Raw genomic sequence first — 23996 nt, forward strand, 5'->3', positions numbered from 1 at the left:
CTTCCCTTCTGTCTGAAAAGGTTCCTATGGGGAATTTGGGATATGGAAACAAACACACTCTGCAGGAATTTGTGCAGGGAGCACAAATTCATAAAATCTGCCTTTATCAATTATTTTTGATTGGCTTTCTGGAAAATAATTTTAAAAGCAACTTAAACATCAACCCACAGCTGCGTGACTGGGTCAGTTATGAGGTTATCATTACCAGTGAGGTCATCACCTGGCAGGTCATGTGACAATTCGAGCCACAAGGCATCACAACCAGATATGTGACAGCATAAAGACAGGAAATCCTGTCACAATGGTTTTTTCAAATAAAGCTTTTGGCTGCTTGAATACACAGCAGTTAAACTTTGCATTAGAGCGCGAGGAGAGCTATGGAGAAGTTTACAAAACTAAATCAACTAAATCCATTAACGAAATAGTTCAAAAACCATCAAAATAGAAATCCTGTGAGGAAAAGTCAAGTTATTATTGAGAGCTTTTGCTGCGAGAACTTCATTGGACAGCAGAGAAATCGAGTGAAGACGACAAGTAAATTGACATCAGAGAACAAGTCGACTTCAAAACTTTATCAACTCTTGTGAAGATCTAGTAGTAATACAAGCTGAGAGCTCTGTGTTCCAGTAGACTGTGAGTTATCAATAGGAAATATTGTCGGGAAAAAGCAATCTGTTTAGAACATATTTTATTGAGCTTAGCTGAATAGACATGTAATTGAAGCACAAGTAAATCAACTTTGTAGTTGGTGAAAAGTATATTTTTTTTGTGGGTGGGTGTGAGTGGAATGAAAAAGATTTGCTAAAATTTAATCATTTAGGCTTTTGTTCATTGCATCAGTGTTTTAATCACATAGGACAAAATGATTAGTTGACATGCAGTTTGAGAAATTCTAAGTATGTTACTGCAGCTACTGAACAAGTGAAGTCCTGAGGTTATATAAACAAACAAGGCGGTTGAAATGTTGGAAGCTATTATAAGAAATAAGAGAATCAGATATAATAAATACAACATCAAGTGAATAGTATTACATTATGACAGTATAATAAATAACAAATATATATACTTTTGGGGTTGATAATGTGTTCTTGTGCTCCCATAGTGCTGCTGCTCTACAGGCGCTGGCTTGCCACTTTATTTGGGGTATAAAGACTGGAGCAAGGGAAGCACTAAGAGTGCAGGAAATCTTGAACTGGCAAAAGCCTTGTAATTTCTTTTTTTCTTCTCTTTACAGTATATTTCTAGTGAAATGTTGCTGTTATTACATATTTTCCATATTTCAATTTTTCATACCTATTTCAGCAAAGTTTTAGGAGGGGTGAACCACTTTTCCCTTCTCCTTAAGGTCAGTTTGTTTTTAAAGTGCCTCAAATAGTATTTCATGGCTCAGTTGGTACAAGATCAAAGGATGAGGCTATTTTGCCCTAGAAATTCATCCACGCAATGTTGGCCTGTTTTTCGGGGGCCAAATGGCCTCCAATATGGCAGATGGGAAGCGCACGCTCATTACGAACAGGAAGTGCGCCGCCTGCCATACTGGTAAAGGCCAAAAAATACGCCATGCAGTGACCTTGCCTGCAACAGGCGTTTAGCCCTTTGCAAATGCAAATAAAGGGCCTAATGCCTTTGTTTGCGGCCCCCACTGTATGATTGGTTAGTCCTGAAGCTGCCTGCACTTAGGCTACATGTAAACCTGGTTATCCTAACAGGTGATCCTGAAAGGGCCAGCAAGGTACGTTTTTATTATATACGTATCTGAATGTGGAGCAGTCACCACTACTCCCCTCCCTGCCAATCGCTGCTGGTTCCGGGTTGCCCACCCTTCCTCACTTACCTGAGGGCCGCTGCAATGCCAGCCACAGCCCGATCTTCAATCGCGCCTGGCCTGCTAGCTGGCTGTTGTTCCTTGGAGCTTGTCGGCTCGATGTAAATGAAGCCTGAGGCCCAATATCGGGGGCGCCTCGGGCCTCACCATTCAGGCGCAGGGAATATTAGTGCCCCCCCCATGCCCAAAAATAGGTGTGCCTGAATTTCTAGGCCTTTATGTGTTGCAAAGGTCTCCCTAAAGGATATGGCACAACTCTGAAAATGCTTCCTTGCTAAACTTCAATATCCTTAGGCACATCTCTGTCATTACTAGGTAGCTGTGCCTGATACAGGAAAGTTCTTGTGTAGCAGAGCAGCTGGACCTGACTATGGCACACATGCCACCTGAAATCACAGGCATCCATTTTTTGCTCTGCTGCTTCCTCTGCCAAATGGAACTTCGAATGCGGTGCCTGTGGTCATGGGAAAAAGCTACAAAATGGCAAGAAAAGATGAATTTATTCGTCTTTAAATGAAGTCTCCAGCTTTCTCCATGCAACCCTCACCCTTAATGCCTGTTCCCTCCAGGCCAGATTAACACATCACATCAGTACTGCAGCAATACGGGGCGAATTCCCCTGAAATGTCTTATGCTGACATTAATTTCTCTCCGATATCTTGCACAGTTTCTCCGGTGTTGTGACTTCCAACTGGATGAGAAGTAATTTTATTCTGTCTAATAAAGGCAGGGCTCAACAGCATTTGGCTCAACATGTAATACTTACCTACAGCAAGTCATTGTTTTTATAAGATGACTCCATAAGAGGAACTTCTTATTGGTTGCTTTTCACTACTGGGGGTGAGGAAGTCTCGGTGATAATGCAGCAAAACGAAGGGCTCCAGGTAACAAAAGACAATGTATAAATTTTTATCCATTTTAGGGTTAGGGTCGGATGAAGTAGAATGGGAGGAGGCTCATGTGGAGAATAAACACCGGCATAGACCAGTTGGGCTGAATGGCTTGTTTCTGTGCTGTAAATTCTGTGCAATTTTTTTTCTACAATCAAGAAGAGAAGTTACCTAAAGCACTTCCTGCCATAGGTAAGTAAAGCATTTTAAAATCCATTGACATTGAAAGTATTAATAAAAATGCTGTATATCTTATTGGTTGAATTGACCTTCTCAACAAACAGCTGCTTTCCTTCAATTTTAAAACAACACCTCCTCAGTATAATGCACTATTTGGCCAACTCTGAAGTAGAATATGATAATGAGGATAACTGTACTTGTAGGAACATTCTGCTGAGTTTTTTTAAGTTAATGTCTACACAAAGAATATATGGGAAATTACATGAATTAAATGCCTAACTATATAAATGCAGCAATGTGATAGGAATAGTCATAACATATTCCACGTTAAATTGTATTATTTTTCTGTCTGTGAATATTCAGCATGCAGTTGACATGTATTCATTGATGCATGCTGGAGGTACAGTTTATTTTCCATATTCTATTGTCTTGGTCACGGCTATTCAATTTGTTTAAGTGTAGATCAACTGACCAAAAATGTTAGTGACCCCTGAAGTCTAGGCTCCCCAAATAAACATGTGGGTTGAAATTGTGCAGTGCAATATTACAGCAACGACTTGCAATGGTAGAAAATCATGTCGGAGAACTTTGAGAGAAAGAACTTGCATTTATATAGCACCTTTCATGTCTTCAAAACATCCCAAAGCATTTTACTATCAATGAATTGCTTTTGAAGTGTAGTTGCCGGTGTTATGTAGGAAAACATGACAGCTAATTTGCATACATCAAGGTTCCACAAACAGCAATGAGATAAATGACGGGTTAATCTGTTTTTGCTGATGTTATCTTTGTTTGTAGTTATCCTTCAATTTTGTTCCTAACTTGATATTCATCCAAATCTTCTTTAAGTACATTAATTAATACTTCCTCAGTGGCTTAGTTGGGAAATGCATTGCTCAATTTGAGAATTAGCCATACAACCCAGGAAGTGAATGATCAATAATGCAAATAATTTTTCCATTTCCATTTTTGCCAATAAATATTATTTAATTGTCTACACATTTCATATTTCCTTTTCTAGTGCACAACAATACAGTTTTCTATATTGAAATTCATGTACCTTCAACTGGTAGGTCTGAATTTTTGAATGCTAACAATTTCTCTTATGCTCGCCATCTGGCCATGTAGCTTGGTGTCATCAGCAAATTTTATTATAGTACAAGAAGTACTCTCTAGAACAAACTTCTGTGGAAGTCCACTAATCATTGTCCTTAATTAGAGCTTTCCCTATTTGTCATCACCCTTTTCATTACTAACCTAGTTTTCAATCCAAATTGATAATTTCCATTAACTTCATGAGTTTTAGTCTGCTATAAAAAATTCATACGCTAGAACCTCATGAAACATCATCTGAAATCCATGTTGATCACCTGCACTGAACTGCCCTTGTCAGACAATTTAGTTACTCTTTTGAAGAATTTTATTAAATTTGTGAATCTGAAATTGTTGCTTCTAGATTCACACTATTGTTACATAGAACTTACAACACAGAAACAGGCCATTTGGTGCAACTGGTCTGTACTGATGTTTATGCTCCACACGAACCTCCTCTCACCCTATTTCATCTACCCCTATCTGCATTTAGTTTCCCCTGAAAGGCATCAATGCTATTTGCCTCAACTACCCCTTGTGGTAGCAAGTTCTACATTCTAACCACTCTTTGGGTAAAGAAGTTTCTCCTGAATTCTTTATTGGATTTATTAGTGACTATCTTATATTTATGGCCCCTAGTTTTGGAACCCCACAAGTGGAAACATTTTCTCTCCGTCTACCCTATCAAACCTCTTCATAATTAGGCCACCCCTCAACTTTCTCTTTTCTAGAGAGAAGACCCCCAACCTATTCAATCTTACCTGATAGGTATAACCTCTCAGTTCTGGTCGCATCCTTGTAAATCTTTTTTACACCTTCTCCAATGTCTCTATATCCTTTTTGTAATCTGGTAACCGGAACTGTACGCAGTACTCTAAGTATGGTCTAACCAAGGTTCTATACAAGTTTAACCTGTAAGGAACTATTAGTTGACCATTATGATACCTATATTTTCTTACTTGCTCTTTATTCCAGTCAGGTTATACATATTTTTACTTTCCTTCCTGTGTCTATATACAAGTAACTTTTCCTGTAACATTTTGGAATCACCACAGATGTGAACTAAATTTACACTGTGTGAAGAGAAAGTTGGCTGCAACTGGTGGGGATGGGTGGGCACTGGATCAATCCTCACTATCTCTGGCATTAACTAATTCAGCAAAGCAGCAGGCAAGTTTATTGGCATCCTTCACATCCTTTAGCCATATTTTAAAACAACTTTTCTGTGGTTAGTCTCAGTTTATCAAGGCCACATATGCCCATTAATAATAATTCTTCTCTCAGCGACTGTGTTCCCATCACAACATGTAAGCATGTGACAGTTGTGCCCAATGACTCTTATGGAAAATGATTATGGATGATGACATTACACATGTCCCTTGTAGCCACATAATTTTGTTACTGTGCACCCCCTTGGGTCATTTGCGTTCACCATCCATCTGTCATTGTTGTCATCTGATAGGCTGACAATATCAAACAGTGCATTTAAAGGCCACTTTAAGTGATGCGAAAAGAAAATGTATCCTTATGAGAGAAAAAAAACACATGATGACCATGGCCAAATAACAAGGTCAAAACTAGCCTAAAGGCCAAAATGAGATATTATTGAAAAACGCAAAGAAACACGAATCTTACAAGATTCAATTGAGGACAGCTAAAATAAGCATTTGGAGAGGTAAAAGGGCAATAGAAAGGTGGATTGTAGACAATAGATATCAAAAAAATCTCTATGGTGTTTTAGTAGTAGATGGCTCTTCAAAGGGCAGGTTGAAAATAAAGAAATGACAGATATGATAAATAGATGTTTCACATTTTTTTCAGATTTGTTATTTCAGATAAGTACATGAGGGAGAAAGGAATAGAAGGGTATTTTTATAGGGTGAGATGAAGTAAATAGAGTAGGAGGTAGCTTGTATGGAATATAAACACTGGCATATGGCTGTTTCTGTACTGTAAATTCTATAATTCTATGTGACAAATGCTGGATGCAATTACTTTGGTGCACGAATCTATAACACAAGTAGATAAAACTAAAGAACCTGTTATGAGGAAACTTAAAGAATTAAATATTTACAAGGTACCAGGAGCAGATGGGATACAACCCCAAATATTCAAGTAAGTGAGAAAAGTGATGGGTGTTTAATATTTATAGGAAGTTTACAAACTATACCTGAGAAGCAGAGGATAACGAATATCCTAATATTCACAAAAGTAGTGAGACATGAACCTTGAAATTGTAGACCAATTAGCTTAATATCTATAGTGGGAGAAAGTGAAAACATTGCATGGGATGTTATCAATGTTAATCTAAAGAGCACAAGGCTATAAAGGGTCGTCATCTTGAATTTAGAAAGAATAGAATAGGTTGTACTTCATTAGTAATTCAACTAATAGTTGATAGCTAGCTAGTGGGTATAATTTACTTCGATTTTGAGAAAGTCTTTGATAAACTACCACACATGGGTCTTTTACAGCAGGTTAATATATCTGAATTCCAGATCACATCAAATTTGACCAGTCAATGGTTGCTATCCCCCAAACATGTCATGATTTCCTTTTGCTGTATATTACCTGGGTCACTGAGCATTACCAAGTCAAGATTTTTGCTGCTCTTGTGACTTCCCTAACACACTGGATCATGCGGTATTCCAGCATTATTTTTAATAACTTTGACACCAAACCATTTAGGAATTTGCAATTTATATTTGGCGTATTGCAGTCTGCATTAAAATAAACTTCCCTTTTTCACATCTTCTTCTGATCTCTTCATAGAGCAAACTGTCTTCCTTCTGATCCTGACCTGGTTCTCTGTAGCATACACCTAATGTTAGCTTTCCCTTTTTCATATTAAAGATGCTCAACCAGAGTGGTTCACTGTGTAGCTTTCCATCTCCAATGGGATCACTTTTTAGAAACTTCCTAAGTGTCCCTGATATCTAAAACAACTCCATTTCCTTTCCTGTAGACTATACCTCTGTACATCGTATTAATTACCATTCTCTGCAGTCAAACATGTTTCTGATATTCCTACTACATTGTTGTTCCATATTGCCACAACAGCATCACGTTTGGGCATTTTATTCTTAATTCATTCATATATATATACACTTTGTTGTAGATTTGCCTCCTCTTTTGGTCCAAATGTGTGTGTGACAAGTTTGTGGTACTTCTTTACATTATTATGTTCCCATATTGTGGGGAATACAACAATCAAACAATTGTGGACCTTTCTAAAGGACAGGGTGAGATCTTTTCCTCTGTAAGCTTGAACCTCTATTGGGAATGGGTTTGGTGTTTGGAGTTTGATGCTAGAGTCATGAGCATAGCTTCAGACTATAGTCTCTGTCACCTATCAAGGAGAGAATCACATTAATTAAAAATAACAAGCAAAAAGAAGACGGCATTAGTTAAAAGAGTTAAAAGGAATTGAGACACAAAACACAGGCACTGAGATCCATAGTTTCCTGCCTCAGGCCATTTAGCAGCTATCTAGTGGTTAATTCTTCTTCAAATAACCTCCTGACTAATCCAGAATTGGCAAGGATAAATGAGTCATTAGGACTGATGGGGCAATAGGCACACATATCTGCAATTGTATTATTGATATCACCCTGTACCGGCATATTAAAAACACAAATGTATTTCCTGTTAGTTTAAATACACATGTTCTAAACAGGTAGGTGGAAGATTTACTTGGTACAATGAAACCCCCAGGCAATATAAAGTTCAACAATAATGCCTTTGGTTCTCTGCTGCTACTGTGGTATTTTCGGGAAGCAGATGTCGTGAGGAGTTTTCCTGAGCAAAGTAGAAGTGATTTGAGAAATGCCTTCATAACTGATACCTACAATTTCTCCATCCAGAGTTTGGACAAGAACTTAATTTATATAGCACACATTGTGAGATATCCCAAGGCAGTTTGTAGTTCAGCAAGTAACAATAGGCAGAAATTAGGGATGATGACTGCAGGCTTGGTAAAAGAGATCAATTTTGAGGAAGTTTCAGAAGGTGGTAAGAGTACCGAGGAGCTCAGGGAGAGCAGAGAGATGTATGCTGTGCTGGGTGGGAGAAGATAGGAGAGGCCCTGAAGGAATTTGATAAGGGCAAGGATCTTGAATTGAAAAAGGTGGCAGTTAGGTGCTGTGATTAACTTCACAGCTTTATGTCATTATCAATGTCAGCTTAACAATTTCATAAGTCCTCTTTTGCTAACTCGATCAAAATTTCTAAAATTATTGCATGGCCTGATTAATCAATAAAACTAATCTAACACCTGTAAATTTTGAGCTGTTCCTCTCTGTAAGCAATAGACACATGCCAGTGTCGTTAACATTGTGAGACTGTCAGAACAACATGTAGCTGTCAGTCATTCAGAACACGTGCTGTCATTTACTCCATTCTGGAGTGACACAGAAATAGAACACTTTTGAACAAAATTTCGGATAATTAATCTCTTTATGTGGTAAATGCCTCATTTACTTTTGTGCAAAATGTGTCAGTTCAAACTAAAATTGTCACCCTACAAAACCACCATGAACCACCAAGTGCAACACATTCTATACTGCAATACAAGGTGTAATAAAATGGACTGGCCAACTTTTGTATAGGATTTAACCCAGAATATGTACCCAGCCATTCTCATTTTGCCAAAAAGATGTGTAACTCAAGATGCAAATGAAATGATTATTGCAAATAAAATAATTAAATGTTTTTAGATGATTTCAGCGATTGCTGGCAATAATCAGTTATGAAACAGAGATGAAGGACAAATTATTCATTTTAAGGCCCACTAAATTAATAAATGATAGGGAGGAACTTTCTGCCTGCTACCAGATAAAGCCCTTTGTGCAATTACTAGTGTGTAAATGACTTCAATTATTGCCCATATGGGCAGCAGCATTTTCTGAAGAGCAGCATCTGTACTCAAGATACTCAATCATGCACTCACCAGCAATTATCATTGTTTAGCACCTTAACATGTACAAAATGAGCTGCTTGATTTCTACTAGAATTTTCTGATCATTCATAATCAATAGATGGAAGATCATTCGTAATCAATAGGTGGAAAATCTAGTCAGTAGATAATCTGGGCGTGTTGATAAGACTTCTGTGGGTGGCGGGACAGGGTCATGAGTCACAGTTTTAGAGTTTATCTCATCAACTGCCAGAAATCAGCCTTATAGTTGCTCAGTTCAAATGCCACAGCTAGAGGTTGCAGGAGTGATGTGTTGATCCTAATTACTGGGCAGTCACATGTTGATCTTCCTTTGGGCATCACAGACCAAATTCATATTGAGAGAATAGAAGCTTATGTGGTTGATTTGCAGCATCAGATTGATGGTGTCCTTGAGTGAATTTGGTCAATCACACTGAAGCTTTGGGGAAACCAGCAGTGGCAGAAAATTGTTGCTGCCTCTCCAACTGTTCCAGAGCAGTGCATCAGTCACCTTTTGAATGTAAGTGTCTTACATGTGATGCCAATACTCCAGGTTAGTGAAATGACCCAATAGCGAAAAAGTTGATGACTGCCGTGACAAGATGCAAACTTTGAATCACAGCGGACACCCTTAATTCATGTGTTACCACTCCACAAGCGTCTGTTAGCACCTCCAAGAGAACCTCAAACTTTTTATATCCTTCTCCTTTATTGAGTTTAGGTAAAATGCTCTGATCCAGTAAACCCTTTCCACAAAATAGTAGGGATAATTTTCTGACACTGTGCTCCCCACTTTGTCTGCCAAGAGTGCATATTGGAAATTCCGGCCTACATTGCACACAATCTTCCAATCATATTGACAATTTGGAAAATTATCCCTATCATCGTCACTTGATATAATATATAATTTGTGTGTCCACACCTTCTGGTTGTCCCATTATTTCACCAGGAGAACAATGACTACCATGATAGAAACAAATGCCATGCTGCAGTCCATTTGCCGGGTTTTTATAACATATGCATCCTGTTTAGTTAGTGTCCGTGTGTGCCAACCACAAAACTAAAAATAATTGGATCTTCCGACTCAGTAACGGGCTTAATTGCTACTTATAACTCATTGCTCGAAAATCTTTCCCACTATTTTAAACTGTGGCCGGGAATTAGCGTCAACACTGTAGAGATAACATTTTTGGGCCAAATTGCCTTGACTTTTCCATTGAACTGCCACCATAATAGGGGGCAGAGAAGAGGTTTCTCTGGGGTGGTGGGGGGCGTTGGAGCGGGTGCGGGCACCAGGGTTACTGGCAGATTGGGGCTGGCGGGAGTTCATGATGTGCCCATTGTAGCGTAGGCTTCTCCTGGCTTCATGCAAATGAGGTATCCTCCCACCGACCGTGTAAAGTCCAGCAGGGTTCGTGCTGGATTTTGAGGCCCTTTATTCCTAGAAATGTATTGGCATGATGGTAAACTGAAATTAAAATTGCCCAGCAGAGAAAAATCAGTTTTAAATTGTTATCAAAAATGGTGAGAAAATGAATTTAAAATCACTTTGTTAAATAAATGCCTTAAGGATGTAAGGCACATTTTTATACTTTGAGCTAAACATAAGATAATTGTATGGAAGCATCTTATGAAACATCCTAATTTTAATTGTTAGTTATCAGGAAATAATAACTAATTAAAGTTACCTTGATAACCTTGGCCATTATTCTAAGGTTTGAAGTTTTGCCTTACCTTTCGAATGCTGGCAGCATTTACAGGACCAGGCCTAAGGTGTGCTCAGTCAACTGATCAGGGAATAAGTGGGGCAGAACCTCCCTCTTGGCTGGTTCTCAGTTGTTTCACTTTTTCATCAGAGAGGTTGCGCTATATAGAAATTATTGGGTGGCTATTGGTGAATTACAAGGAGAAGGATTCGATCAAGGGGTTCTGATGATACCATAAACTGCAAGAGTAAAGCTTGAGTGGTTTGCTCATCAGTTGAATCCTGAGATTGGAGTCCAGACTGTAATTTGCATATAACAAACTGGTATTGGTTCCACCATATCAAGAATAGTTTCTGTCATTTTTTAAAATGCCAACTACAGTTGTTAATTTGAAGATACCAGGTTTGTGATTTAGGGCATCACAAAATACTGTTTTATTTTGAAGGTGAGTCCAACAAAGGTTCATTATCCTCGCACATAAGTAGGAATCTGTTACAAAGTAGTAACACATGAAGAGATTTAACCAATGCCACATGGATAAGAGAAAGGCTTGAACAGGTTACGATCATCTGAATCCTAGCAGTTTCTACATTGCCTGTAAACACACTCTTATATATGTTAATCTATAAAATATTGCATGTGTGTACACGAGAGAATTAATTTACCAGTTAATAATTAAGTTGAGTGGGAATTTTCTTGATAGCAGCAGCCACAACTGTATCATGCGATTCAAAATGTAGACAAATTGTGTCCTATAACTCACACTACAGTAATACGAACTATTACTTGACAGGCAAATAACAATACTTGTACCCATTATACATAGGGCAAGTGATCTGATGCAGTTTGACATCCCCGACAAATCTCAAGTGTAGATTTCTACACATGGCCCATGTAACAGCTGGAGTCCTGCAAATTTGCATAAAGATTTCCGTGGCCAACGAAAATGCTGGTTCCTGAGTGGATCGGAGATAACAAACCATTTTCTGTTAATATGCGTGGAAATCAGGAGTATTGGCAAGTTATAAGATCAGCGAGGTTCCAGGAGTTCCTTAAGCTCTGCTGTGAACAATGAAACTGGTAAGGAGTATAGTTTCTAGATAGATTAATATATTATAAATCATATCAATATCTGGTTTACTCATTTTGTATTCATTTATTATAACTCTCTTCCCACAGACTAAGCAGAAACAAAAATAAAATTTATGTTTGAATTTAGTAGAACAAGTTATGCCAGTGAGCTCCTGTGGTATCAACTGTTTGGAAGTCTCTTATACATCAATGATAAGTTCAGGCATGGTGCCAGTGCTGTGATTTGGTATGGTGACACTTGCTACATGATTTATAATGGAAGGGGAAAGGCAGTGCACAGCCCAGCATTTTCAGTGCCTTCCCCAGATGCCTGAAAAACTTAGAGCTTTCAGTTCCTGTAACCACAGTGTCTTGTAGCAGTAAAGAGACCACTGAGGGAGGAGATTCACATCCCTTAATGAGCAGTGAAGCATGACCCCCTCCCACCCCCACGGGCTTGTGTAGATAGGAGGGACTAGTTTTGATAAATTTAGCAATTTTAATGAGCATCAGGACAGCTGAACAACCATTATCACCATATTGGGGATTTTCAGGGAGGCTCACTTCCTGGAACAGTAAAGGGTAGGTTGTCCTGAACATTTCACTGAAGCTCATTAAGATCATGGGGCAAACTATGACATGGGATGAATATTTGTGGTGCAGATATTTTGTTTCATTTTTCAGTGTAGGGATAATTTCAGATGCATTTCAAAGCAGCACAGTATAGATCTAGTCATAAATCAAAATCGTTTCTTTACATCAGTTCAGAAATTTGCAGCAAAGGACATGATGATATCGTGTCAATGATCAAGTGATTTAATGCACACATATTATTGATTTTAGAAAACCAGTGGAAATAGGGAGGTGATCAGAAAGAACTTGATAAATTAGCAAGGGGATTTTTTTTGGTAATTTTTTTGTAATTTTTCTAACTGTCTACTTGCTAATTCCAGGTAAATGTCACACACAGTGGAATCCTGATTATCTCTGTACCATTTAAAGGAGTTATAGGGTACAATTAAAATAACTTGTTTTAACAGTATGGTGCACATATCTTGCTTGAACAATCTATATAAAAGGCATAATTTTTGTTTCTTGTGTTTCTTCAAATGAAATTTTTATTTTAAGGTCCTCCACTTTGAATTGTGAATTCAAGCCCTGTCATGGTCAGAATATTGGTAACGTTGCTTCAAGAATTGTCTAGGATCATTGCACCCTCTTCACCTGTTAAATTGGTAATCTACACTCTATTTAAATATGTAACCAGAAAGAACAGGATAAAACCAGTTTGTAAAGTGGCAAAAAAAGTAAAAGATCCAACCTCCACAACTTACAGCCTCTGTAATTTATTAAAATCTCATTATCAAGGGATGCATACAAAACACACAAATGCACATACAGCCCACACAAACAACATGCACATACAAAACACACTCATTCAAAACACACACATGCACATACAACACACACACATGCACATACAACACACACACATGCACATACAACACATACACACAATGCAAACACATACATAGGAGAAGCCATGGGAGAATAGCAAGAGCAGCAAAGTGGTCAGAAGCTGCAGGGGTGTGTGAGATGGCATGGGAGAGTGTGAGCAACGTAAGGAGAAGCCAGAGGAGATGAAGGAAAGTGCTGAAAAGCTACATGAGAACAACAAGCAGCAATGGGAGAGTCACAGTGTCAGGCCACTACATTGCTAATTCTGAAAAGAGAATCAAGTGTCTTCCCCTCCCCTACGTCCACTCTCCTTGTGGTCAGATCCCTTGTGGAGCCAAATCAGCTGTTGCAGTACCAGCTGAATTGATGCCCTCAGGGGAAAAAATTATGCTGTAAAGAGGATTATAACTAGATTTACATCAATCCTTTGTGTTGTAAGAAAATAATTTCTGCGCAGAAAATTTAGATGACTATATAAGATGCTATTGAAAACCCCCATTTCTCTCAAACCACATCACTCCACGACATTAAAAGCTGCATGCACACTCCAGGAATTCAGAGCCTCAGTTGTATAAAGCTTCTTGGTGTGAATTACTTTGGCATCTAAAAATAAAACAAAGAAGAAAGCAATCAAAAATGGTTGGAAAGGTCAGAAGAAATAAAAGGATTAACTGAAAAGGTCAGTTTTAATCACACACTAATAGAACAATGTTTCCATATCCTTATTCACAGAGTCACTAATACTTAGAAAAGCTGTGAAAAGGTTTAAGAATTGTTATTCTTTGTTGAAGGGCTTTAACCTAAAATAAATCTGCTCTATTATGACACTATCACTCTGACATTCTGAATCACCTGAAGTGTCTCTATGATCTGTTTGCTATCCATTGATTGGTACTTGTAGTATAAATAGGCCTTCCTGAGCAGTCCAATCACCTAAATTATGGTTCTGGGATATTTGACATTTCAATGTTACTACATGAGACCTTATTAACCTGCAAATAAGTTTAGTTAGTATTTAGAGGATAGGCTTCAATAGCAAAAGTGTGTGTCCAGTTTCTCAAATGCAGCCCAACTAAATGATGATTAAATGATCTGGTGCCCTCCATTTGAACCTTTTGAGGACTGAACAATTGCTCAGTTCCTGAAAAGTAAAGATACTTTCCATCACAGTTTATTTTGTAAATGTGATACTTTAAAACTAGTACGATGCTGAATATCACAGAACCTGGAGAGAATGTGTCGACATTTGCACATTGAATTTAGATTTTATATTATTATTTGCAGAAGTAAAATCCTAACCTTATAATAAGGTAGAGGTAAATATTTCTTTATTATTAATATTTTGACATATTATAGTCATCCATCTTATTATTTAAAGTGATGAAATAAGAGCGTATATGCCTGCATAGACCATAGGGCAAAATTTCAGTCCAGCAAAATGTTTGGTACCAGAGTGGAAACGGCTGGATCCACCTTTAAGAGCAGCCTTAACTGCTCTTGCATACTTCAGTATTATATGTACAATTTTTATTGAAATGAGGCTGGATGCCATTTCTCAATGTGCTTGTGAGAAGTGTGGTTATGCTGAGCCCATCTGTATAAAATGGGCTATTCGGGAAATTCGTTCTGAAAGCTTTAGTGTTGGATTTTTCATTGCTGCAACCTAAATTCCTCTCTTTGAGTTTTTTTGGAGTTGGAGTTGGAGTTGGAGGAAGAGGATGAATGATTCTTAGGCAGGTTTGCAGGCACCAGAGGTGGACTGTCCTCACCAATACAGCTGTTTCTACAGACCCAGGCATATCTACCTGGGAACATCCAAGGACAGCTGCTTTTGCAGTCTGTGCTTCACTAGCGAGGCGCTGACAAACTTCAAACTGATCTGCAGAAACCTCCATCACAGGGAAAGCACTGCCAGTGACAGTCGAGATCACCACTTTTACACTTCAGGCTCATTCCAAGCGACCTCAGGGAGCATCACTAATATCAGTCAACTCACAGTTCACAGATGCATCAAGTGTGATTTGTTGTTTGTCGGGGCAAACGCCTTCATCATTTTCCCCATGGGAAACTGGTAGCAGAATAAGAGAACTCTGTAATTTTTCCTACTGGATTCCTCAAAATCCAGGGCATTATTGACGACATCTGGGCGCTTACACACAATCCCATGGCCTTCATAAACTGCAAAGGTTTCCACTCTATTAGTGACCAGCAACATAGAATCATGCAGGTGAATACCTGTTCTCTAAGCAGCAGTCATGACTCCTTCACTTTAAAGCAATTTTCTGTGCTTGAATTATTGGAGGGAGCAGGTAGATTAGAAGAATGGCTACTTAACACCCCTGGCACAGTCAGGAACACCAAGTAAATGCAGGTACTTAGAGAGACATATGCAGTCATCAAGATTATCTTGAAGAAGTGCTTCCAATGCCTGCACTGATCAGGGGCATATTACAGCACAACACTGCCACGGTCTCCAGGATCATTCTTGCCTGCTCCATGCTAGAGATCTTTGGCACCCAGAGAGGCCTAATCCCATAGAGCAGGTGGAGGAGGAGGTCTTCTTGTAGTCAAGGGCAGATCAAGGCACTGATGATAACCTAAAAGAGATTCTTGCTGAAACATCTTTGCATGCAGCAAGAATGATACACCAGGCTCTTATAGACAAGATCACTTAAATGCCTGAACTGTACCATCACATGCACTATGCAGTGGTCCAATACACATTCATGAATATTATCCTCTGCACTAATCTGACTACCATGGATGTCCATTGTTTGATTTGTTGCTACCTTATTCTGCAGTATCAGAAGAAAACTCTCTGAACAAAGTGGAAATGGAGTGCAAACAAATTAAATACTCAAACAGTAATAAGTGTACATGCCTAGTGTGTTTCTCCCTATTGCTTCCCCTTTGTGACAGTGTATGACATGTGGGTCCATAACCTAACTATAATCTAGTCCTCTTTCTAGATACTTCTCAAGTGATAGGAGTAAGTGGTCGGCAAACTACTGGGTGTCATTGGGAGCTTTTTGGGATGGAGGTGACGATCATGCTGGGTTAAGGGAACGTCCTGCAACTGGTGCTGCCAAGTGTGATGTTGCAGTGACTGGCTAGTCTTGCCTGCTTTCTGGTACATCTCCTGTTTGAGTTCGGGGTTGGGGGGGTTGAGGTGGAGGAATTGGGCAAAATGTGGTATTGCTAAGAGAGACAGCAGCTTCAACTGGTCTACTCCAGTCACTTCCTGCTACTGGGTACTTACCAACCATGTCAACTGATCTGCTTAGGAGAAGATCTCTGGGAATCAATGTGGGCATTGAAGAAGCAATGTAATGTTTCTTGATCTGAGACCCCAGCAATGTGAATGAAGCTGGATGTTGTGAGGTTCTGTCGTCTTATGGGGCACAGGGAACAGTTCTTTGAGGATCTGTCGTCTTATGGGGCACAGGGAACAGTTCTTTGAGGATCTGTCGTCTTATGGGGCACAGGGAACAGTTCTTTGAGGTTCTGTCGTCTTATGGGGCACAGGGAACAGTTCTTTGAGGATCTGTCATCTTATGGGGCACAGGGAACAGTTCTTTGAGGTTCTGTCGTCTTATGGGGCACAGGGATCAGTTCTTTGAGGTTCTGTCTTATAAAGCACAGGGAACACTGCTTGGGATTTGGGGAACTCCTTTAGAAACAGAAAAGGAACATAAGTTAGGATACTGGCTGCAAAACAATCCTTCAAATATTACTTTATGTGGTCACATACTGTGCCATTGAATATATGCCTCTGAGAGTGAGTGAGTGCATGAGTGGGTAGAGAGAGAAAGAAGAAGAAGAAAATGAGGTATTAGCCCAGAGCTTGAGTGAGACCTCTGGCTTCACATTGCCCCATTCCCTCTATAATGTTGAGCACCAGCATTTCCAGGGTGGCCTCAAATGTACTTAAAGGGAAGAAAGTTCCCAGCCTCTCTTCCTGTATGATTTTGCTCTCTTCTGTTGTGTGCTGCATTGTCCTGCAAGCTTGGAATGCTGGAAGTTTGAAGAGAACACACAGTGACGGCCAAATATCCTCCCAGCGACCCAGCATGAATGAACAAATGAACATGCAACATGCAGCTAAGTTTTGTTGAAAGCTAAGTATCGTGGGCTCACTTTTACAGACATGTTAATGTGGCAATAATTCCAGCTTCAAGTTGAGTGAGAATATTTGCTCTGCTGCATATGTAACTAAGAAAGAGATGTAAGGTTATTTAGGTGCTCTGCATACGGTCTGAGTCCATATGTAAAGCATCAATAAGAAACTCTCTGCAGTATGCATACTTTGCCCATTTACTTTGTATAGGGAGATGCTGTGTAGTCTTAACTTGGGCTGATATCCTGAGGCTGGCAAACATTGTCCTCATCTGCAGCCAAACCCTCTGAATATGGAACATGGTGCTGCTCCTTTGTTTTTCCTCCTCCTGTACAGTTTGAATGGATTTCCTTTGGAGAAGGTGTCTTTCACTATTTGAAAGAACAGTTTCACAGCTAAATCATTGAATACTGGATCATTTGTTGTCACTGTACTATTACTTGCTAGTGGCCACTTGCTGTCTGACATCCTCTGATTGCAACCAGATTAAGTCCCTGATATGTGGCTTCTTTAAGAGCTGCAGTTGCATCAGATTTCCTGCCCTCATATAACTTCAAAGCTCTTCAAATGTTGACCCAGCAGGCACACATTCAAGCTGCAACTCACAGAAGAAAGCCTTTGCACACTCACATCTTCAAGGGCTTTACAGACAAAAGCATTGTAATAGAAAGTAGTTGGATGATGCATGGTCACACACAAAGGCTAGGCTGCAGATTCAGCACATGTCTGTCATTGTGTAAGTGCTCTTTCAACATTATTTGAAGACTCATTCTATATTTTTATGGCAAGATGGCACAGAAAGAAGAAAAACATACTGAACTGGAAGTGGGCTCAGAAATTACAAGCCTTACATTCCCTTGGGGCAGGCTACTTTGGACATCCTTCCAAATAACACCATACAAGCCAGACATTGTCCCTCACTGTCACACATGAATAATAATCTATTAATAAGGAGGTTATAGCCGGGCACTTAGAAAATCTCAATGCAATCAGGCAGAGTCAACACGGCTTTGTGAAAGGGAAATCGTGTTTGACTAATTTATTAGAGTTCTTTGAGGAAGTAACAAGCAACGTGGATAAAGGGGATCCTGTGGATTTGGTGCAGTTTTGACAAGGTGCCACATCAAAGGCTACTACACAAAATAAGAGCTCATGGTATAGCGGGGTAACATACTAGCATGGATAAAGGATTGGTTAGCTAAACAGTAAACAGAAAGAAAGCATAAATGGGTCATTTTCAGGTTGGCAAGATGTAATGAGTGGAGTGCCACAGGGATCAGTGCTTGAACCTCAACTATTTACAATCTATATCCAATGACTTGGATGAAGGGACCGAATGTATGGTTGCTAAATTTGCTGATGACACAAAGGTAGGTCGGAAAGTAATTGTGAAGAGGACATAAGGCGTTTGCAAAGGGATATAGATAGATTAAGTGAGTGGGCAAAAATTTGACAGATGGAGTATAATGTGGGAAAATGTGAATTTGTCCACTTTGGCAGGAGGAATAGAAAAGCAGTATATTATTTAAATGCAGAGAGATTGCAGAACTTTGAGGTACAGAGGGATCTAGGTGTCCTAGTACATGAATCACAAAAAGTTATTATGCCGGTCAGCAAGTGATTAAGAAGGCAAATGGAATGTTGTCATTTATTGCAAGGGGAATGAAATATAAAATTAGAGATGTTTTACTAGAGTTGTACAGGGTAATGGTGAGACCACATCTAGAATACTGTGTGCAGTTTTGGTCTCCTTATTTAAGAAAGGACATAATTGCTTTAGAGGCAGTTCAGAGAAGGCTCACTCGACTGATTCCTGGGATGAGGGGGTTGTCTTATGAGGAAAAGTTGGACAAGTTGGGCCTGTATACATTGGAGTTTAGAAGAATGAGAGGTGATCTTATTGAAACATATAAGACCCTGAGGGGACTAGAAGGGGTAGATGCTGAGAGGATGTTTCCCCTTGTGGGAGAAACTAGAACTAGGGGCCACAGTTTAAAAATAAGGGATCTCCCATTTAAGACGGGGATGAGGAGAAATTTTTTTTCTCAGAGGGTCATGAGTCTGTGGAACTCCCTTCCCCAGAGAGCGGTGGAGGCAGGGTCATTGAATATTTTTAAGGCTGAGTTAGATAGATTCCTGATTAACAAGGGAGTCAAAGGTTATAGTAGGTAGATGGGAAAGTAGGGTTGAGGTCACAATCAGATCAGCCATCATCTTATCAAATGGCTGAGCAGGCTCGAGGGTCCGAAAGGCCTACTCCTGCTCTTAATTCCTATGTTCGTATACCCACATTCTCACAGCCATTGCACAGTTAGCATCTTGCAATGAGTGCTCTGTTCGAAGGTATGTCATGGAGCCAGAATTCTAATGTTTGTTTCTTGTCTGTCATTCTAGATTTGCAATAAGAGCCTACCAGGATTGCCAATGGCCCAGGACAAGACAACACTTCACAGTATCCTGCATCCACCTCACCAAGGTTTGCAAGCTCCAACACAGCTGCACACATCATGGAGGATGCAGTGAATGAACTTGATGAAGCAGCACTGTGTGAGTCGCAGTACACAGGCGAGAAGAAGCACGTGTTGTCGTAAGAGGAAGTGCATGAATCTGCTGACCGACAGCCATGTGGCTGCCATCAATGACCCCTCTACTTTGCAAAAGAGCAGTGCAGTGACAGTGGGCGCTGTGTCATGCTCCTGGTACTGTTCAGTCAAAAAAGAGATGAAAGTGCTGGCCATACTCCCAAACCCGCGACCTCTACCACCTAGAAGGACAAGAGCAGCAGGCACATGGGAACACCACCACCTGCACGTTCCCCTCCAAGTCACACACCATCCTGACTTGGAAATATATCGCCGTTCCTTCATCGTCGCTGGGTCAAAATCCTGGAACTCCCTTCCTAACAGCACTGTGGGAGAACCTTCACCACACGGACTGCAGCGGTTCAAGAATGCGGCTCACCACCACCTTCTCAAGGGCAATTAGGGATGGGCAATAAATGCTGGCCTCGCCAGCAACGCCCACATCCCATGAACAAATAAAAAAAAAGTGAATCAATCACATGTTTGATACGTAGATAGTCATTTGCTGACACTTCAGGTGATCCCTATGTCACCCTGGAAGGAGGTAAAGGCAGGAAAATTGTGGGTGGTGGTAATTTTGTCTGTCACTGGCAGTGCTGACTCTATGCTGGAGGTTGGTTATAGATGTCCTGGAAGCTAATGGCACAGCTGTGCTGACCCAGAGTCGGGAGAGCTAGTTGTCCTTGATCATTGCAAGGCAGATGTGCATGGGCCTTTAGATATGGTGGGTGGCATAATGGTGCATATGGCTCCAGTTGCTGCTTATCTTCCTGGAATACTTTATATTGTCTTGAACTACTTCAACCATTAAATAACGCAATTGAGGTGCTTTCAAATTAGCCCCTATCATTCATTTTAAATTGCCCTGCTAACTGGCCCAGGACCCAGCACATGCATTAGCTGGTTTAATCACTCCTTGAGACAGACATTTCTATTGTAATAGCCTCCTCTTTTTATCTGCTCTTTATTTTTTTAAACTATTTTCCTGTTCTGCCGAACTCTTGTAAATGCTTCAATAACAGTGGGCTTCCTAGGGATTGTACAAAGGATATTTGGATGTTTTTGTTTCCACAGAAATACAACCATGTTTGATGCAAAAAAAAACCTGAGGATAAAACAAAACAAGTTTTAAAAAAACAAAGGACAACAGCAAAAACACAGAAAAAGTCGAGAAAATTACATTAAAATTATTTTAAGAAAAGCAAATAAAAGTTATTGGGAAAAATGGCGTTTGAAATGGCTCTCCTGCTTCAAGAGCTCCTTTAGATGTGGAGATTATAGTTATGCTCACTGCTCCTCTTTACATTGAGTTGATGCGGGATGCTGTCATAAACAAAGGGAAATTGCACATGTTCCACTCCAAGTGCTTGCAGAAAATGTATGAGAGAAATCTCTGCAGTCATTAAGCCTGAGTGGAAAATTGCATGTGGAAGGTTTCCATTAGAGACCCAGTGGGATTGCATGGTGCTGAATTTCTTAGCCCTTTTCTGCCCAAAGTGCCTCTGTGGGGAACAATCCTGTTGGTTGGAAAATATCCGTCTATGTTTGGTAGAAAGCTATTTCTCACTCTTGGTTAGCAGATTTCCTTATTCTCACAGTTGGCAGCTAAATCCTTGTGAGATTGAAATCTGCTGTGATGTATGTGTATATGTAAATAGTTGATAATGAGTTAATTTGTGAGTGAGAGCGATAATTAGTAATTAAAGATGAGTGTTTTCGATTAGATGACTATAGAATAGTAGTGGTGAATGTCTCTTCCCGACGAAAGGTCTTGGACCTGAAATGTTAACTCTGTTTCTTTTTCCACAGATGCTGCCTGACTTGCTGAGCTTCTCCAGCATTTTCTGTTTTTATTTCAGATTTCCAGCATCTGTAGTATTTTGCTTTTGAGTGGTGAATGTCATTGAGTTGAGGACGTTCTTGAACTGTAAGCTGTATTCAGGATTGCACAAATGCTTAAGAGTTGAGTGAAGGATATTTTTGTGAAATAACAGAAATAATTTTTTTGCTGCGGTACTCAGCTCTGCTTAGTTGCAGAAGTAGCCAATGGAACATGGTGACCTGGTGGAGACATGTCATTGTTATGCAACATTGCCTAGCTCCTAACAATGTATTGAATAGATGGTCTTCAGGTCTTTTTGTAACACAGTTAAGTGAGTAGCTGATGACCAAATATTTCTGTCAAATACAAGATACAAAATAATATCCTATTGACGTTAACTATATCCATTCATGTTTACTGAATTATTTTAGCTGAAACTTCCTAGTATTGTAGTTTTGACAGAGATAGAATTGAGGCTGTAATTAAACATTTTGTCAATGTTTCAAGTGAAATATGATCGGGGAGTTTTACCTAGTTCTTAGTGGGTGGAGGCCCCACAGAATAGTGTAAGCCAACCCCCTTTGAAACTTTTCCTCCACTCCCAACAGCCCCTTGAGGACACATCTCCATCCTGTGAACCATTCCTATCTCCAGGACAAGGGATGACATAGAAAGCCTGAAGGGAGCTTGGGAACAAGAGGATGAACAGCAATGGGTATGGAATCAGTTCCTGGACACCAACACTTACGGCAAGATACAGGAAGGCCAGTTCAACTAGGGAAATACTAGGCAGTCTGGGGCCCATTTTTGGAGACCCACTCAACACAGAATGCCCCTCAGCACAGCAAGCCACCCAAACCTGTGAGGGGTACCAACTCTAATCAATATGATGACTAGTATGCAGGTCCCCTCCCCATAGTTCTCAAGCTTAACTGCTCACCAAAGCCCGAGGTCAGCAACCTGCCTCGGCCCTGACCTGCATTTTGCCCAGTGGAAGCACTCTCCTGCGTAGAAGCCCAGATGTGACAGAATTTCCAACTTCATTTTCCAACTTCATGCTATTGGCACTAATTAGCACTTTCCCAATTGGAATTTAAGCAGCAAAATACAAACAATCATAAATCACATCATGTAAAAGGCTTGTAGTTCTTGATTTTCTCTCCTGTTTAATGCTCGTTTTGTGGTATATTTTGGGGTGTGCAATGGAGAAAAATGAGGTGAGCCACCTTTTTCTGAATCCTTGCCTGTAAAAATTGATGTGACTATCCCTCACCTGTGATGTGGGCCCACCACAAACTCACACCTCCTCCCCCCCGACATGTAATTCAGATTTAAATTATGTTATGATATCCAAAGTTAGATTTTGTTCCTCGTCTGCGTGTGGCCTGCCTCAAAAATAATGATGTATAAAAGAGATGTCGTTGGTTGCTAGGTGGCATCAGACAGATGGAAATACTGTTAAAGTCATTTTCTTCAGATAATGTACTTGGTCAAATATTGCTGCTGAACACTCATTTTTTTTGTTGCTTCTTGGGTTTCTTATTATTAGCTTCAGCATTGCTGCTGGTACTTTATTTTGGGACAACTGAAGGACATAATGGCCTAGAAATTGGATCGCACTGCGCCATTTTACAGGCATAGAACGGACGCCCAAGGGCATCGTGCGTGTACTGATTCTGTGGAGGAAGTGTGCTGCCTGCCATATTATTTACAGCTGCTCAGTAGGCATCCAGGATATGCACCTGAAACTGGTGCTAGGCCCATTGCATATGCAAATCAGGAGCTTTTTACCAATTTGGACTGTAAATGACTGCAGCATGCGTACCAATTCGGATGTGATCCAATTTCTATGTCAACATACCTGTGCTTTAAAGAGGAGGAAACACAGGATGAGGGGGAGCAACTCAGGGGATCAGAGTCACCCAGCAGCATTGGCAGGTACCTGCATCGCCATATTTATAGACCTAACTGGTCATATCATAATTACAGCAATGCCCCACCCACAACTTCTCCCTCCAGGGACTTGCCTTCAGACTGCTGCCAGTAAGGGAAGCAGCCCGATATTCACCATCTTAAAATGGAGAAGCCGCCTGTAGAGGCATAACAGATGCAAGCAGCTAGCCCCAAATAATAATATCGAGGCCCGGGGCCCGATTTCGGGCCCACCTTGGGCTTCCCATTTGGGGTGCCAATTTCTGGCTCAGTAGCGGGCCTAAATAAATTTCCACCCCATACCATCTGTGATTTAAAAAAAATATTTTAATGAAAACAAATCTGTGTGCTTTTCTACTTTTTTTATCACCTCCCCTTGGTACCA

The 23996-nt window shown here is 40.1% G+C and overlaps 1 long non-coding RNA gene across 1 annotated transcript; it reads left to right on the top strand.

The window, feature by feature from the left end:
- Nucleotides 1-346: 346 nt before the first annotated feature.
- On the top strand, nt 347-22039 carry LOC137341849 (uncharacterized). Its single transcript, XR_010967136.1, has 4 exons — nt 347-633; nt 2748-2907; nt 11456-11709; nt 19670-22039. It is a non-coding gene; the product is annotated as an uncharacterized lncRNA (long non-coding RNA).
- The last annotated feature ends 1957 nt before the right edge of the window (nt 22040-23996 follow it).

This window comes from Heptranchias perlo, chromosome 24 (assembly GCF_035084215.1).
Source record: "Heptranchias perlo isolate sHepPer1 chromosome 24, sHepPer1.hap1, whole genome shotgun sequence".
Classification (NCBI taxonomy): domain Eukaryota; kingdom Metazoa; phylum Chordata; class Chondrichthyes; order Hexanchiformes; family Hexanchidae; genus Heptranchias; species Heptranchias perlo.